This window comes from Coptis chinensis, chromosome 9 (genome assembly GCF_015680905.1).
Source record: "Coptis chinensis isolate HL-2020 chromosome 9, ASM1568090v1, whole genome shotgun sequence".
In the NCBI taxonomy this organism is placed as follows: Eukaryota; Viridiplantae; Streptophyta; class Magnoliopsida; order Ranunculales; family Ranunculaceae; genus Coptis; species Coptis chinensis.
Genome location: NC_141464.1, coordinates 17303815 through 17320972, shown reverse-complemented (window position 1 = coordinate 17320972; position 17158 = coordinate 17303815). Strand labels below are relative to the sequence as shown.

The following is a 17158-nucleotide window of genomic DNA, read 5'->3' as shown; positions in this document are numbered from 1 at the left end:
CCCAGGGTTGTTTCGACAAAATCGGAGTGAAAAGTTCAATTTTTCGAAAACCCACAAAATTAACCCTAAAAACCCACTTCGTCCTTATTGCGAAACCCATAACAATCCTTTCTTCACCCACAAATTGGAAAGTTTCTTTGTCAAATTCACCTCTTCCACGCCCAATCTTTGTCTCCAACTTAAAGCTTTCCAAGTCTCCCACTCAAAATAGAAAGCTAAACACAAAAAAAAACCCCACGATTTAAAAAACCAAAACTTTTCTTCTTTTCTCCAATGTTCTCCACTTTGCCGATCCTTTGGTGTTTCGAGGTACCCACTCTTTCTTTTTTTTGACCTTTTCTTTAACACTTTTTGTTATTATTAATAAGTTTTGATTTCTCTCTGCAGGTAATGTCAAATTTGCTATACTATTATGGTATGTGTGGTGTACTTATCTATGTTCTTGGAGGAAGTTCGTGTATGTCCCACTAATTCTAACTGATTTTTCTCTCGCTTAAATTTTCACTAATTTATGTTTATAACATTTTGAAGATTGAAGAAACCAAAATGCATGCAAACAGGCTTGATGATTTAAGGGAAAAGCTCACCACACACTTTAGACACTGTGCAAAGGTCGTTCCAGTCTGGGTTCGTGTTCTTTGATATCTATCTTTGGTTACAAAGTCTCTCTCTCTGATTTCAGTAATGTTAATATTTGTTTAAGTGTTTTAAAATAAAAAACTTATATTGTTGGGGTGCCGCCGGTTTTTCAGTTTCGTGTGAATTTTGTGAAAGACGCAAAGAAGCAAGAGCTTATGTGGGAAAGACAACATGAAATTGCTGCTGAAAAGATCTACTCAATGTGCTCTGAACTTGGTGGCTTCTTTCTCAAGGTATTCAACAATTTTTATTGTTATTTTAAACCTTACATGGTGTCTCTTAGTGCCGATGTATCTCTAATGGGTTCATGGTATGTGCTCTTCCCCAACTTCGGTTGGGCCCGGTGTCTTCGGTTCGATTCCCACTTCACAGTGGAAACTGTGTTTTAAGGGGTCAAGGAATAAAATTCCGAGGAAAAGAAACAGAAAAGAAAAAGAAAGCCTATTTTAAAACTATTGTGATTTCTATGTCTTCTCCAAATAATGATTTTGGATCTACATTTTTAGAATTTGAATTAGGTTGCTCAGATTATTGGGAATCCTGATTTGGCCCCACTTGCATGGGTGAGAAGGCTCATTACATTGTGTGATAGAGCCCCCCGCAACACCATTACATTGATGTTTTGCATTCTCATTTTCATTGTATATTCGTTTTATTTATGTTTTTTTTGTTAAATATTGTTTTTTGTTCCTTTCATTTTAATCTTATTGTAGTTTTAATTAATACCTTCGTCCACATTGAATGTCATGTTTCTTTGTCTGATTCAGATGATTTTTCTTTAATGTGCTTAACACTTTAGGCTGGTAGGATTTAAATACCAAGGAGAGAGCATCACTGCAACACAAGGCTTCATTACTGTAATAGTCACATGTTGCCATGTTGGTAACAACAAATCTGTATTTGTGTTTATTTGTGTTGTAGGCACTTCAAGTAACACAGTGCTTTAAAAGGCAACTAAAAATCGCTTTTCCCACTAAAAATAACCTGGGTAAGTAGTATTGAGTTACCATCTCAATGTTTTTCTTTTAAGAATGGGATACTAGATTAAGATGTTTTGAATAAACTGTGGGTTTGCCTTATAATACAATTTTTTTTGCATCTCTTTTAGATTTGCTTATCGTAGTGGAATGTCTTATTTATATTCTCTTTTACAAATAGTTTTGGAAGAAAATGATATCTTATTTTGGCGTTGGTTTCAGGTTGCTTGCTCTGTCCACTTAAAGTTAAAGTCAAGCCGTTCAGCACGCTCAAATGCGTTCAAGAAGAATGAAGCAATTTCTTGAGGAACTCACCGTCCACTTCTTTGATTTAGGTTTCTTTTGGCATAGGCAAACTAATCGAGTTCTTCTTCTGGAAGGTAAACATCTTTTATTTCTTGATTGTGTAGAAGATTAACCATTAGCACAAGGTATTGCTTAAACATAATGAAGTGGAATGTACGATGTTGAAAATTTTGATTCGTGAACGGTAAACCCATGATGCATGAGAAGCACAAAATGTAAAGGGTATATACACAGTAATTTATCTTTAGTTTCACTCACTAAGTGTAGATTACACAAAGCCTCTGGGTTGCTTATTGGTTTGTGTTAGAGTCTGTATAACACAATGTGTTTTCCCTTACTAAGCAAACTTAATGACGAGGGACTAAAAGCTGAATTTCTGACCAATAACACAAAGTTAAGCCAAAAAACCCACTTTGTCCTTATTTCTTTTGCGATAGATAAGGAAACTCTGACTTCTTCTCTCAATAAAACACTTCGTCTCCATGATTAGATTGTAAAACAAAACAGATGGAAGAGATTGAGAAAGAGGTTAGTAGATTATTGTTGAAGTTAGGATCACTTTGTCTTGAGAAGGACGCGATGGATGTGAAGCCGGTTGACTTCCAAGGTTTCTTTTATGCCGAGAAAGATTGAAGGAAGTCCAATAGTAAGAAATGTTGTGAGATCAAATCTAAGGGTGGTGAGTATCGGGCCGGACCTTTGGAGATCACAGCGGGTGGTGCTAGATTGTAAAGGAAACAAGAAATTACTCCAATTTCATTAGGAAAGAATAGAAGAGGCATTTGTCTTATGAAGTTTTTTTTTTTCTCATAGGAGAAACTCAAGATGTCCTTCTTGAAGGTGATCTTTTCTTGGATAGTTGGCGAGGTTAAAGCTTTTCATTATATGATTAATTACTGCTGACACAGGGAAACCTCTATTTTTTACAATAAATTAGGTATGGTTTTCTTGAAACCCATATATGTATCCTTTTGAGTTTTTCAAAGATAATTACAATAAAAAACATAGACATGAACTTGGATTAGGAAAATATTATTATACTTATATTGAGTTTCTGATTAGATATTGATTTTGATAACCTAACTTTATCAGATATGTGTCGGCATTGATTCAGTACTATACTAATCATTATTTAACTTAGTCTAAGCTTAAGATATTGCAGATTCGAGAAGCTATGATTTTTTTATAATATTTGTGAGACGATTTATCTCCAACTTATGTTAGTCTCTGAATAGGTCACAAACGTTTCTCCTGCTCCCACTTTAGATTACAATCCTTATTGATATGCATGTGAACCACCGACTTTATGAAGCATGATAATTGTGTACTAATAGGATATGTACTAAGAGATGCAAATGGTACTTTTATTGCAGCGAGGAACCCGACAAAGGCAAAAGACGGACAACAGAAGAAGCAAAATGCCAAGGAGTACTCAAAGGAATACAATGGTGCCGGAAATTCTGCTCAGTAGAAGTCGAAATTGATGCTCAACAAATAAACAGTTTTTTGGAAGGGAAGGAAGCTAGCATCTCATGGTTTTCAAGAAGCTGGTGGATGCCTTAGATTATATTCAAGCTTTTGATTACTTTTGTATTAACTATTAAGTGGATCCACAGATTTGCAAACACCCCAACGTTAAGTGGATGACCCTACCACCAAGTTGGTTCTTTGAGCGCTTTGGGATAAACCATCTTTACATCCTCTACTTTCTAATATCTAATATTTATAGTATGTTAACTACCTAAAAAAATAGGGAAACCTTATTGGAATGTATATTATAGGCGAGCATTGAAATGTTACTTGGTTGTAACTTCAATTATCGAGAGATTCCAAGATTTTTCTTCTAATGATTACAATGTTGTTAGTGCATATTAGGATACTTGATGCGGGTGCATTAGATATTGAGTAGTACTTAGAATAGAACTTCGCTGAATATTTTTTTTCTTTTAAGTGTCACTAAACATAGATGGTCTTTTCTCATGTATCGTTATTTATGATTTTTACTTGACAGCTTCTATTAGTTCATTTTGGACACACATCTATATATCTATATGCTTACAAGATTATTTTAGATTAAGCAAAATCGGGACTAAATTTGAAAATTCAGGGACCAAATTTTATGCCTTCTAAGTTACCTATCTTTTAGGAAATAAACTCTTTTTGGACACACATCTATATATCTATATGCTTTCCCCCCACAACTAAATAAGAAGTTCAAAAAATCGGGATAACTAAATAAGAACCTATCTTTTAGGAATTAAACTCTTTTTGGAAACGGAGAAATAAATACGTATCCTTTAGGAAATAAACTATTTTTGGAAATTGGGAAACCCACATAAATAGCTTACCCGGACAAAGAATCAGACTCCTGTAACTCTGTAAGGTATGTTCCTAATGCTTCAATATTCAAACTCTCAACTATTTGTAGTCTGAACCATTAGTATTAGTGTTGGTATTATTGATTTCTCTCTCGGACTACCACACCTTTAAAGCAGCAGCATCTCGAGCTCTTAATGGTCTGTGTTGATATATACTACTGTGGTCTGTGTTGATTACTGTGGTTTGTGTTAAACACTAAGAATTACTACCACACCTTAAATCAAGGCTCTGGAGTTTATCTGACCACTTAGAATTACTACCACACCTTGAAAGCAGAATCTCGAGCTCTGACTACTGAAAAGTGTAATGAAAGCACTATGTCTTGAAAATCAAGTCTTTGGAGTTAACAACATAGCAAAAATTTAGGCCACATCGTAACTGAATAATAGTGCAGCAATGACAACTACAAGTAGTAACTGTTGCAATAGAATTTCAGTGCTACAATATGACCCAGTTCACGCTCCAGAAATATCTGTATGGACACAACACGTACTCATGCAGTTGATAGTATCAACCTTAATCTAGAAAATCTGCATGGTTCCTCAGTAAAAACTGGCTCCAAAAATTTGAGCAAAGTCACTGAAAAGTTTAGTGAAAGCACTCCAATATGACCCAATTCACACTCCGTAGCATCGAGTACTCATACAGTTGATAGTATCAACCTTAATCTACAAAATCTGCATGGTTCCTCAGTAAAAACTGTCTCAAAAAATTTGAGCAAAGTCAATCATGTTTACAAAACAACCATACTCATCTCCTTCTGCTATATAAGTGTCCCACAGGGCATTTTACCCACACCAGTATTGTGCTGACTACAACTTTTTTCCCACCATTTTTTGTTTGAACTTTGATCTACTGTGGTCTGTCTTGATTATCTGTGCTGATTTCTTTGGTTTGTGTTGATTATAAGAAGTAGTGTTGACTTACCTATGGACATGTTGTCCCACTGAGCTGCCAGCATAGGTTTGATCACTCAAGAAGTATCAAACCTTCATCAAATATAGTAAACTTGATTGAGCCCAGGAGGGAGTTTTCTCTTCCGACTTTCTAGACTTTGCCGAACCTTCAGTCACAACAAATATAGTAAACTTTCGTGGTGCGCTTGATTTGTGAACACGTCGTGCTCTCTTTGAATATAACGACGGACTGGAATTCTTGGAGTTTAATTTTAGTGAAGCATGGGTTGGAAATAAAGTTCCTAGAGACAGTGTGGAAGCGACCATGAATCTTTGTGTTTTGTGTCTTCTATTCTCAACTTAGCCTTAAGACCAACACCTGAAGTAGAAACATGGTTAAATATATACCTAAAGTGTTCTTTTACGTCTACACCATTTTTCTTAAACATATTCAGTCATGTATGCCAACTTCACAAGTCTCAATAACAACTCACGAAAATCTTGCTTGAATGCCATATTACTCTAGACACCGGCGATAAGAAACTCCACAGAACTGGAATTGAATTAATCGGTTCAGATTAAGAACCGAATCAATAACAAGTCACTGACCATTAAGCGGTGATTCGATTCGGCCAATATCTCTGTTTTCTTTCCTTTGTAAATGTTACCTTTGTAGAGATAAGATTATAAGAAGTATAAGATGTAGTGTTGACTTACCTATGGACATGTTGTCCCACTGAGCTTCCAGCCTAAGTTTGGTCACTCAAGAAGTATCAAACCTTCATCAAAGTAGTACGTTTTTTGCTAGACATACAAACTTCACTAAAGTCACTAGCATGCATATAACCACTAAATAGAGTACATAAAATTTTGGTATTGAATGTTTTTGAGTACTGACACCAGACCTACCAAGCACGTATATATGATATATGATGTTTAATATCAAATTATTAATTTTCTTCTTACTAGGTAGCTATGTCTACAAGAAAGCGATGGTACCCAACAGCAATGCAGCTTCAAATACTTGAAAGTGCATTTAATCAGAAGAGCTTATATTATACTAAGGAAGAAATCAATCTTTTGACCACTCAACTGTCAGTACATGGCCAAATTTCAAAAGATAGCATAAAGAATTGGTTTATTTCCCGTCGTCGAGTGAAATCCAAAAAAGATCAACACGGTAAGTATTTTTTTTCATTAATTATTGATGTACAAGTGGAAAGTCTTCCATTATAATTTTGTCAACAGATGTTAAGACATTCTTCATTCTTCATTGTTACTTGGGTTTGTAAATTTTTTACTTAATATGTTTTAATCTTATACACAGTAGACGTGCCGCAGCCAAATAATGAAAACGATCCAAATGACCACATTGAAGTTGAAGCTTCATATGAGAAACGTTGGTCTGCAACAGCGATGCAGCTTCAGATACTTGAAGGTGCATTTAATCAAAAGAGATTATATTATACCAAGGAAGAAATGAAACTTTTGACAACTCAACTGTCAATATATGGTCAAATTTCGGAAGATAACATAAAGAATTGGTTCAAGAATCGTCGAGTCAAATACCAAAAAGATCAACATGGTTGAACCGTTTCCTAATGAACTGGTAAGACATTCTTCATTTTTCATTGTTACTTGACTTTAAGTTTTACTTAACATGTTTTATTCTTATACAGTGGATGTAACAGTCAAATAATGAAAAGACCAAAAATAGAGATATCCAACCAGCTGAAGCTCATGGTTATGTTAATTGTGATGATGAAACAAGCGATGACAACCATTATTCCCAAAAAATTCACTTATATCAACCAAACGGTGTTAGAGAAAGTGACGATAACTACGATTCTCAAATTAGTTGGCATGATTCAGAAGTAGAAGATGAGAACGATACAAATAACCATATTGAAGATGAAGTTTCACATGAGAAACCAAGTCAAGTTTTGCACAAACACGGTAAGTATTTTTTAAAGTAAATTTGATTAATTATTAATGGACAAGTGGAAGGTCTTCTATTATAATTTTGTCAACAGTTGTTAAGACATTCTTCATTGTTCAATGTTACTTGGGTTTTAAATTTTTTTACTTCATTGTTACTTGGGTTTGAATGTTTTTTACTTAATATGTTTTATTCTTATACAGTGGATGACCATATTGAAGTTGGAGTTTCATATGAGAAACGTTGGTCCGCAACAACGATGCACCTTCAGATACTTGAAAGAGCATTTAATCAAAAGAGTTCATATTATACTAAGGAAGAAATCAAACTCTTAACAACTCAACTATCAGTTCATGGCCAAATTTCAGAAAATAATATAAAAAATTGGTTTAGGAATCGTCGAGTCAAATACAAAAAATTTGAACACAGTTTACAACCATTTCCTAATGAACCTGGTAAGACATTCTTCATTGTTAATTGTTACTTGGCTTTGAATTTTACTTAATATGTTTTATTCTTATACAGTGGATGTACCGCTTTCAAATAATGAAAAGGCCAAAAATAGTCGATATAGAAGAAGACGTATATTGAGTAATAGAGAAATCCAACCAGTTGAAACTCATGGTTATGTTAATTGTGATGCTGAAGCAAGCGATGACAACCATTATGCCAGAAAAAATCACCTATATCAACCAGACGGTGTTGGAGAAAGTGACGATGACTACGATTCTCAAATCAGTGGGAATGATTCAGAAATAGAAGATGAAAACGATATAAATGACCATATGGAAGTTGAAGTTTCCCATGAGAAACCAAGTGAAGTTTTGCATGAAAGTTAGTATTATATTAGTTATAGTTTTTAATATATATATTTTTTTATATTATTACTTATAGTTTTTAATATTCATTTTAATTCAGGGCGTTGTTTCCAACCGTTGGATTTTGGAGAACCAACATCAGTGTGTCCTTACTGTGATGCCATTGTTTGGTATGAAGAAAGGAATGACCGAACGAAAAATCCTAAAAATCCAAAGTTCTCTATATGTTGCGGTGGAGGGAAAGTTCAACTACCTTTTTTGAAAAATACACCGATTTTTAAATGAGCTTATGGATCGCAATTCGGCCCGGATCCAAAAAGTTTATGAAAAATATCAGAGTATATAACAGCATGTTTGCTTTCACATCAACAGGAGGTGATGTTCAAGAATCAATAAACAATGGTCATGGTCCTTACGTCTACAAGATAAAAGGCCAAAACCACCACAAAATTGGCACCTTGCTTCCACCTGAAGGTTTACGCCCTAAGTTTTCCCAACTTTACATATATGATACTGATAATGAAGTTGTGAACAGAATGAACTCTCTTAGTAAGAAAATTTTATCAAACGGGTCTGAAGAAGAGTTGGATCCAGATATTGTGAAGGGACTGATAGATATGTTGAACAGTACAAACAAACTTACTGAGACTTATAGAATGGCAAGGGACAGGTTTAAAGAGTCTGAAGTAGGTGATTTCAGTATAAAGCTTATTAGTACAAGACAAAAGGATGGGAGACTTTATAACATGCCTACATCATCTGAAGTTGCTGCACTTATTGTTGAGGAAGATAGTGAATTTAGTAATTACCGTGATATTGTGGTGGACAAAAAAGGATATGGCTTGAAAAGAATAAATGAATTGCATCCAAGTTTCATGGCCATGCAATATCCTCTTTTGTTTCCTCATCTTTGAAGATGGGTAGTGCGAGGATTGATATCCCTTATCGAAATAATGTCAAAGTTGGGAAAAGGACAAACATAAGCATGAGGGAGTTCTATGCTTTCAGATTGCAAATGAGACTAAAAGAAGGAAAAACAATTGTTCTTGGTGGACGCTTGAAACAACAACTTATTGTTGATTCTTACTGTGCTGTAGAACAGATTAGAGTTGATTGGGTTAAAAATAACCAACAGACTATTCGTGCTGAGCTTTATCACGGATTAGTTGATGCAGTACTTTCTGGAGATTCAAAACCAGGTTTTGTTGGAAGGCGAATAGTTCTACCATCTTCTTTCACCGGAGGTCCACGTTATATGCTGCAAAACTATCAAGACGCTATTGCGATTTGTCGATGGGCTGGATCTCCTGATCTATTCATAACTTTTACTTGCAATCCTAAATGGCCTGAAGTTCAAAAATGTATTGACAAGATTGCTCCTGGATATACACACGTCGATTTCCCTGAAATTGTCGCTAGAGTTTTTGAGATCAAGCTGCATGAACTTATGACGGATTTGCAAAAACGTAAAAGGTTCGGAAAAGCTTGGGCGGGTAAGTAATTTACTAATTCAGTTGTTTTTATAACTTATTCTTTCGTAATTTTTAACTTTTTAGTTCATTTGTAGACTTTATGACTATCATATTGCTAAGAAAAAAATATCTCCCCCTTCAAATATATAATTAATCTATAAATAAATGCTGAATATAGAAAAAAAAAATGCCTAAATGATCCAAACAAGAAAGCAGTCTATGATAACACGCTGTAATATAGACAGGCACATACCTATCTTTGAGATCTTGAAATATACATGAATGATACGAGTTTTGTCGGCTCCGTAGTATACCATATCTTTGCATAGAAATTTTAGGTAGTAAGCCTTCAATAGCATCATAGACTAAGCCGGGACCTACAACCTTTACTGGGATCAATATTTCCACCACCATAACCCAATTCAAAGATCTGGGTTAGTTGTTGGATTTAGGGGAAACCTACAAACAATAAGAAACATAAGTTACCTCGATGTGTGCTTCAAATGTAAAAGTTGGGACCAAACCCAAAATTTAATCAATTTATCTCCATTCCCTACTATACACTTATTAGCCGAGGTACATTGACATGTGTATGCGTGTCGATCCAACACAAATAAATACTAAAAATTGAGGTATATCACATACAATATATCCGTGTGTCATGTCCCATCTAATTTTATTTTCAAAATATGGTGTGTCCATGTTACTTAGCTAATTAGTGTGACTAAAATCTCAAAATTGCAAGTGTAATAACATGCATTAGGATCGCCATGTCAAAATTACTCCAACAAGTCCCTCGAACTATGCTTGACACATATGTAGCTCCATCTACTTTGGAAGCTTTGATGCACCAAAATCAGACACCTTTGCTCTCATGTGATTGTCAAGAAGGATGTTGCCGCTTTTCAGATCCCTATGGATAATGGTTGGAACACACCCCGTATGCAAGTACTCAATCCCCTGAAACAATTTTGAGGGTTGCAAAGAGTTACATAGACCTCTCTATATGGTTATACTGCAGAGTTGATGCAAACCAATTAGACTTTTACTTGCTCCTTTGACCGAAAAAGAAAAATGGTATAGTAAAGTATTATTATGATCTGAACCTTTTGCTTTGCATCTTGACAATCGAAGACGCTTTGATCCAACCGATACTTCTCTCCGTGCCAAGGGTCCTTTCAATACAAATAATCATTAGACCATAGAAATAAGATGGCGGTTTTTGAGAGATAGGACACACTCACCATATAGATGCTCCTTGAGAGTTCCATTGTGCATATAGTCATAAACAAGGATACTTTTTCCTTCTTCTTGGCAGTAGCCAAGGAATTGGACCAGATTTCTATGATGTATTCTTGAGAGTAGAGACACCTAAATATATTATAGCAATGATCAAGATACAGGCATACAGCACAAATTTTCGTTTCCATATAAAGAAAATAAACATCCTTTTTCACTATAGTTTTAATAACATAAGTAATTGAACTATTGGTAAACTGTCCAGATAACAGTACAGTTAGAAAAACATTTTAAACAGTTTTCTATCAAAAGTATATATCCAATATACTCGATAAAAGGATCATGATTTGAACACGACATACTAGCCTTCATAGATTATGACATACCAAAAGTAGTGTACAAACTTAACAAATGCCAATTTACATGTCTTCTAGCTCTATCTTCATGTTGTACCTTGCTCCCTTCACTCCCTGGAAAAGATTAATAGTTTATCAAATTTGACGTACAAATACCGCAGTCAAAGCACTTGAAATTTTTTAATACACCTTAGCGATAATAACTTAGCTCTATCATTGCCTTAGTGTAATAACTATAAAGTTTATTAACAATGAAGTACCCAAGGACACCACCATCTTTACAAAGTCCACACTCCCAGCCAAGGAACCGTACCTATATAAAAATCAAATAAAATAGTCAATAGATTGAACACTAGAATAACAAAAAAACAACTCTTGGATACAAAATCAATCTTCAGAATAAAAAAACTGAGCTGCTTCTTTCGTCAAGGTTGAATATTCTCTGATTTACAGAGCACAAAAGAATATACAGAGACAGCAAGTGACCATGATCCATTCTATTCAGATTGATGCTGGCTTTTGTTTATATAGCAAATAAAGAGTAAGAGGGTTAGCACACTACTACCAGCATCCAGCTGAAATCCAACATGACTTCCGACACAAATGTTTTAGGGTTTAGACTACACCACCATTCTGCACTAACCAGAGCTTTACCTCACTCTGACCTCTCATACATAGAACCAACACTGTACTGAAGTTGCGTAACACCAGCCATGTACCCCTGTTATTTCTTAGATTCCTTTCGACATACTTCAAATAATTGTCAAAACTCATAAGTGCAACAGAAAAGCTACCCCTTCAATAGGGAATGAATAGAAAATTCTAAAATGCTGAGAATCAATCGAAAACATAAGAAATTAAAATGAATAATTAATCATTTTGAAACTAATATACCAAAAGGAACATTCAATCAAAGAGTGGTGAAGTGGTCTACTTCTTAGTTTATTTCCATTGCTATAGTTGGTTTGCAAATTTTTTTACATAACATCGTAAACAATTTGTTGCAAAGTCTTTATATTTACTATTAACTTTTAGTAAATATTATATTATTAAAGTATGAAAAAATCGATACTAACTTCCAATTAATTGCAGCTCTCTACACAATAGAGTTCCAAAAGAGAGGATTGCCCCATGCTCATATCTTTTTGTTTTGGAAAATTCAGCAAAGCCTTCCACCCCTTCACAAGTCAACGAGTTATATATGCTGAATTGACGACCCTGCCGACAAAGTTGCAGTATAATGCGGTTGTGGAATTCATGATTCACGGTCCATGTGGCGGTCTAAACCAGATTCTCCTTGCATGGTAAAAACTGGTGATGGGAATCAAAAATGTTCTAGGCACTATCCGAAACCATTCTGTAGCGAGACAACGATTGACGAAAATGACTTCACAGTCTATATGAGGAGAGACAATGGTCGAACTGCAAAAAAAGACGGAATAACTCTTGATAACAAATGGGTCATTCCACACAATGTGGACTTGATTGTGAAGTTCCAAGCCCACATAAATGTTGAACACTGCAACAAAGCAAGGTCAATCAAGTACCTATTCAAGTATATTAACAAGGGAAAGGATAGAGCATCTGCAATGATTGTTGAGAATGTAGTGACTGACAATAACAGTAAGGAACAAATTGTCAGGGATGTTGATGAAATATCAAACTTCTTAGACTGTCGATTTCTTTCTTCTTCTGAAGGAGTTTGGAGGCTTTTAAATTTTGATATACAGTACAGAAATCCGAGTGTCGAGCGTTTGCCATTCCATCTTGAAGGTCAGAATATTGTATACTACAGTGAGAAAGATGATCCAAAAGTAGTAGTGCGTCGTGAAAAAGCGTCCAAAACAAAGTTTACAGAATGGTTCAAGGCAAATGAAGAGTATGAATTAGCTAGGACACTTACGTATGTTGATTTCCCAACTAAATTTGTTTGGAAAAAAAAGTATAATAAGTGGACTCTAAGAAAACGAGGAATATCAGTTGGACGAGTTTACTACGCACATCCTACATCAGGGGAAAGGTTCTACTTAAGAATGTTGCTTAATGTTGTTAAAGGACCTAGGAGTTATGAAGATATTCGTACAGTTAATGGAACCCCACATCCAACTTTTAAAGCAGCGTGTCAGGTAATCTTTCAACTACTTCAATTGTCCACCTACTACTAACAACTGTTTTGTGACATAGTATATATCTCATTTGACACCAGAATATATATTCTGTCATACTTAATGATATTTCCTCCCACCCCCCTTAGGTTTGGAACATGAATCCCATTTCAGTGCTACTTTATTTGTCAACACCGCAGACCAAATACCTTAGAATCATCTCACATTTTTTTATCAAGCTATTTGGCAATTCATATATGTACACATTTTGTAAATGGTTATTTAGAAAAAACAGATTTAGCAAACACAACTCTCTCTTGAAAAAAAAAAGTACATTACCTTCTCACCCTGTAGCTATCTTCCTTATTTTGTCAACTAGGTCAGCGAGATGAGCAGTCTTAACCCTATCATGCACCAAGGGTACCCCCAAATACGTTTTAGGAAAGCACCGGGCAGTTTTCATCATGAAATATTACTTGCTTTCTCTCCACCGAGATGTGCCATTCCTAAAGAGTCTACTTTAAGTCCTGCTAATGGCCTGGCTAGAAATATTTTGATATCTCAACTTGAACTTGGTCCTGTTACATTTATCCTTAAAAGATTAACTAGATAATATACTAAATAGAAGCATGGCCTTAATTTATTTGCTTTACTGGCCAAGATCTCATCAGTGACACTGTATTACTAAACATAAGGATAATGTAATGTTGACGATAATTAAAATGTGATTATCAAGTTTTTCATTTTATATTATGTAATCCTTCATTTTGGATTTGGGTGCATACGGTTTGCTAGAGGACGACGGTGAATGGAATGATGCTATGAAGCAAGCCGGAGTGGGCAAATCCGGCTTCTTTAAGAGAACTTTTGTCACTTTAATCTTCTTTGTGTGAGGTTACATCTCCGAAATACTTTTTGAAAATCATCGAGAAAAGCCTTGGTGAAGATATTTTGTTTAGATTACAGAAAAACCAACCACAACCGAGTCTCGGCTAAGTGATGACGGATAAAAGAATGATACTTTTGCGAGATTGAAAATATCATGGTTCGTAGGGGAAAACACTTACAGGATATTGAAGGTTTTCCTAAATTCAATATTTCTTCACAAGCATCCTATGGTAACAAATTGATTCTTTGAAGAATTGGATTACAACCGCTTAGAGTTGCCAACGAACATATCAACCTCTATAACGGTCTCAACAATGAACAGAAAAATGTTTACAACTGTGTAATCGATGCGGTTGAGGCCTTAACTGGAGGTGTTTTTTTGTCTACGGAAGTGGGGAACTGGGAAAACATACCTCTACAAGACTATCATTTCAAAACTCCGTTCGAAAAGTAAAATTGTTCTTGCAGATTTGCTTCTTCGGGGAATAGCATCACTTCTTTTACCAGTGGGACAAAAAACAAGCATTCGAGGTTTAAAATTATGATACCTACAGATGAGACCACAAGTTGTGACATTTCTCATGGTTCAAAACTACACAAGCTTATTTCAAAAGCTGACCTTATTGTGTGGGGACTAAGCTCCAATGACTCATAGGCACGGCTTTGAGGCCGTTGACCGTACTCTGAAAAGACTTATTGAAACCGGATACTAGAGATTTTGGTGGAAAGACATTTCTCATGGGTGGCGATTTCGCATGATTTTGCCAATAATACCAAGAGGTAAAAGAATTGATGTTGTTAAAGCTTCCATTAACAAATCAAAACTTTGGAAAAACGCCAAGTTTTTCACTTGAGTGAAAACATGAGACTCAAGAGTGGCGTGATGGACTATGACACCGTTAGTTACGTAGATGAATTTAGCGGATGGGTTCTAGATCTAGGAGATGGGAACCTTCCCAGCAAAGGCAATGAACGAAGAAATAGAGCCGACTTGGATCAAAAAATACCGATGACTTACTAATTTCAGAAAGTGACAACTCGGTTGAAGATATCATCAAAGACTATTTATCCAGATTTGGTGAATAAGTATACGAAGTTAAGTACTTGAAAGAGAGGAGTATTCTAGCACCAAAGAGCGACCATGAGATGAGCGAAATAAATTCTGCAATTGTTTCAAAAATTCCTGGAGATTTAAAAAGCTACTTAAGTGCGGACTCTCTATGCCCAATCCCGGAAAGTCGCGTGAGAACAAGATGTTTTGTATCCAACGAATTTTTAAACGACTTGGAATTTTCGAGTACCCAACCACAATACGAAGCTTAAAGCGTGGAGTCCCTATTATGCCGATGCGAAACATGAATCAAAGTGAAGGACGTGTAATGGTACTAGACTCACGGTGACAAATATTGCTCCAAAAGTCATAGAAGCAACAATTATTCTTTGGAACAAAGATAGGAGAACCAGTTTTATTCCCGAATGATTATGTCTCCAAGTGACACAAAATGGCCTTTCGTCTTCGGGGAGGAAACAGTTTTCTGTCAAAGTTTGTTTTATTTATGACTATAAACAAAAGTCAAGGTCAAACTTTTGATAAGGTTGGTGTTTATTTACCAAGACCAATTTTCACACATGGCCAGTTATATGTTGCTGTCTCACGAACCACCTCAAGAAAGGGATTGAAATTCCTAATAAAAAAGGACGGAAATGAACCCGAAGGATGCACAAAGAACATCGTGTATAAAGAAGTTTTCAATTCAATATGAAGATATCAACTCAAGGTATGTCCTAATTTAGCTATTTTACATTCAAGATAAATCACATACAAGATAAAAATAAAAACAAGTTAAATAAATATATATTAATTTCTTGCATAATACAATGGCATAGCAGCAGATCTCCTGGGAATTAGATTGATCGTCTCTTATGACAACTGAGCGTGTTTTACTACATGTTTGTTGTTTGTCTGTCTGTCATTGCTTACATTTAGGCATCAAGTTCATGGCCCGTAGTGACATTGTCTGATCACAAATAAAAGTATGGGAAGAATTTACTAGATTTTTCCCCTTTTCTACTTTGGATAACTCACTCCAAAGTTTGTGTGTGCCTATTTAAAAGTTTGTGTATTCTATCATATTGGATACAGGAATAATGTTCCTATTTCATAATCTGCACTTAACGATTTAGAACGAAATTTTTTTAAAATGAACAGTAAAAAAATACCTTAAGTAGAAAATATTCTTGAAAAAAATACTCTTGGTTACCTTAGTATACCAAGTTATCGCCGTTAGATAATACTTTTTCAGGAAAGCTTCTTCTCCTTTTTGTTTTGCCTACTCAAGGCCCTGCTCTGCTTTGAGCCTTCTCTGCAAAAAGTTAGATGTTTCATCAGATTAAATTAATGTTTCAAGTATAATAATTACAAAGTCCAACCCATAAAACCTGTCAATTTGGACCAACTGTACCAACAAATCCATAAAGCTTCTAAGCATATAACTAAATGTTTATTAAGCATCAAACGATGCTTAATTACTTATATATCTGTGGTAAGCCAGACACCCGTCGCCAAAACCTTAATAGATATAGTAAGAGTTACATAAATATGGTTCCAAATCTTAATAACAATGTAAAAAAAAATAGTAAAACAATTAATAATGTGCATATCCATGTAATTAAGCAAACAGAGAAAACTAATAAACAATGCCAATGCCTGTAAACGCATACGAAACGAAATGATTATATATCATGTTTGAACCTATTGCTTTAGCTGACGCTTTACAACTGGACAATCACTTTACCCACATAACAAACAACTGTATACAACAACTGAAGCGGTGAAGCACAGTCAACGGAAGAGCCAAGAAACAGCAGGAACATCATTGACCCATAGTTTCCACATGGGGAATCTTATTCCTCTTCTATGTAAAGTATGAAAATGTGATCCATGGTCCATTTGTCATGTACTGTCTGGGCTCTAGACTTTATGAGTGGTAAAAATGAGTGTATGCTTAAAAGTCACCATGAGACATTTAGTCAGGAGGCACTTTATATCAGGTATTTTTGCTGTACATGTTTATGTAGGATCCAGATAAAGAAATCATAATTCCTTGAAAACATTATGTTGCTAGGATTAAGCTCAATATCTGT

At 35.1% G+C, this 17158-nt stretch overlaps 1 long non-coding RNA gene across 1 annotated transcript; it reads right to left on the bottom strand.

Moving 5' to 3' along the window:
* Positions 1 to 10532: 10532 nt before the first annotated feature.
* On the bottom strand, positions 10533 to 16377 carry LOC147475056 (uncharacterized). Its single transcript, XR_015208612.1, has 5 exons — positions 16276 to 16377; positions 11282 to 11334; positions 11052 to 11135; positions 10671 to 10797; positions 10533 to 10601 (listed from the first exon to the last, which is right to left on the bottom strand). It is a non-coding gene; the product is annotated as an uncharacterized LOC147475056 (long non-coding RNA).
* Between the last annotated feature and the right edge of the window lie 781 nt (positions 16378 to 17158).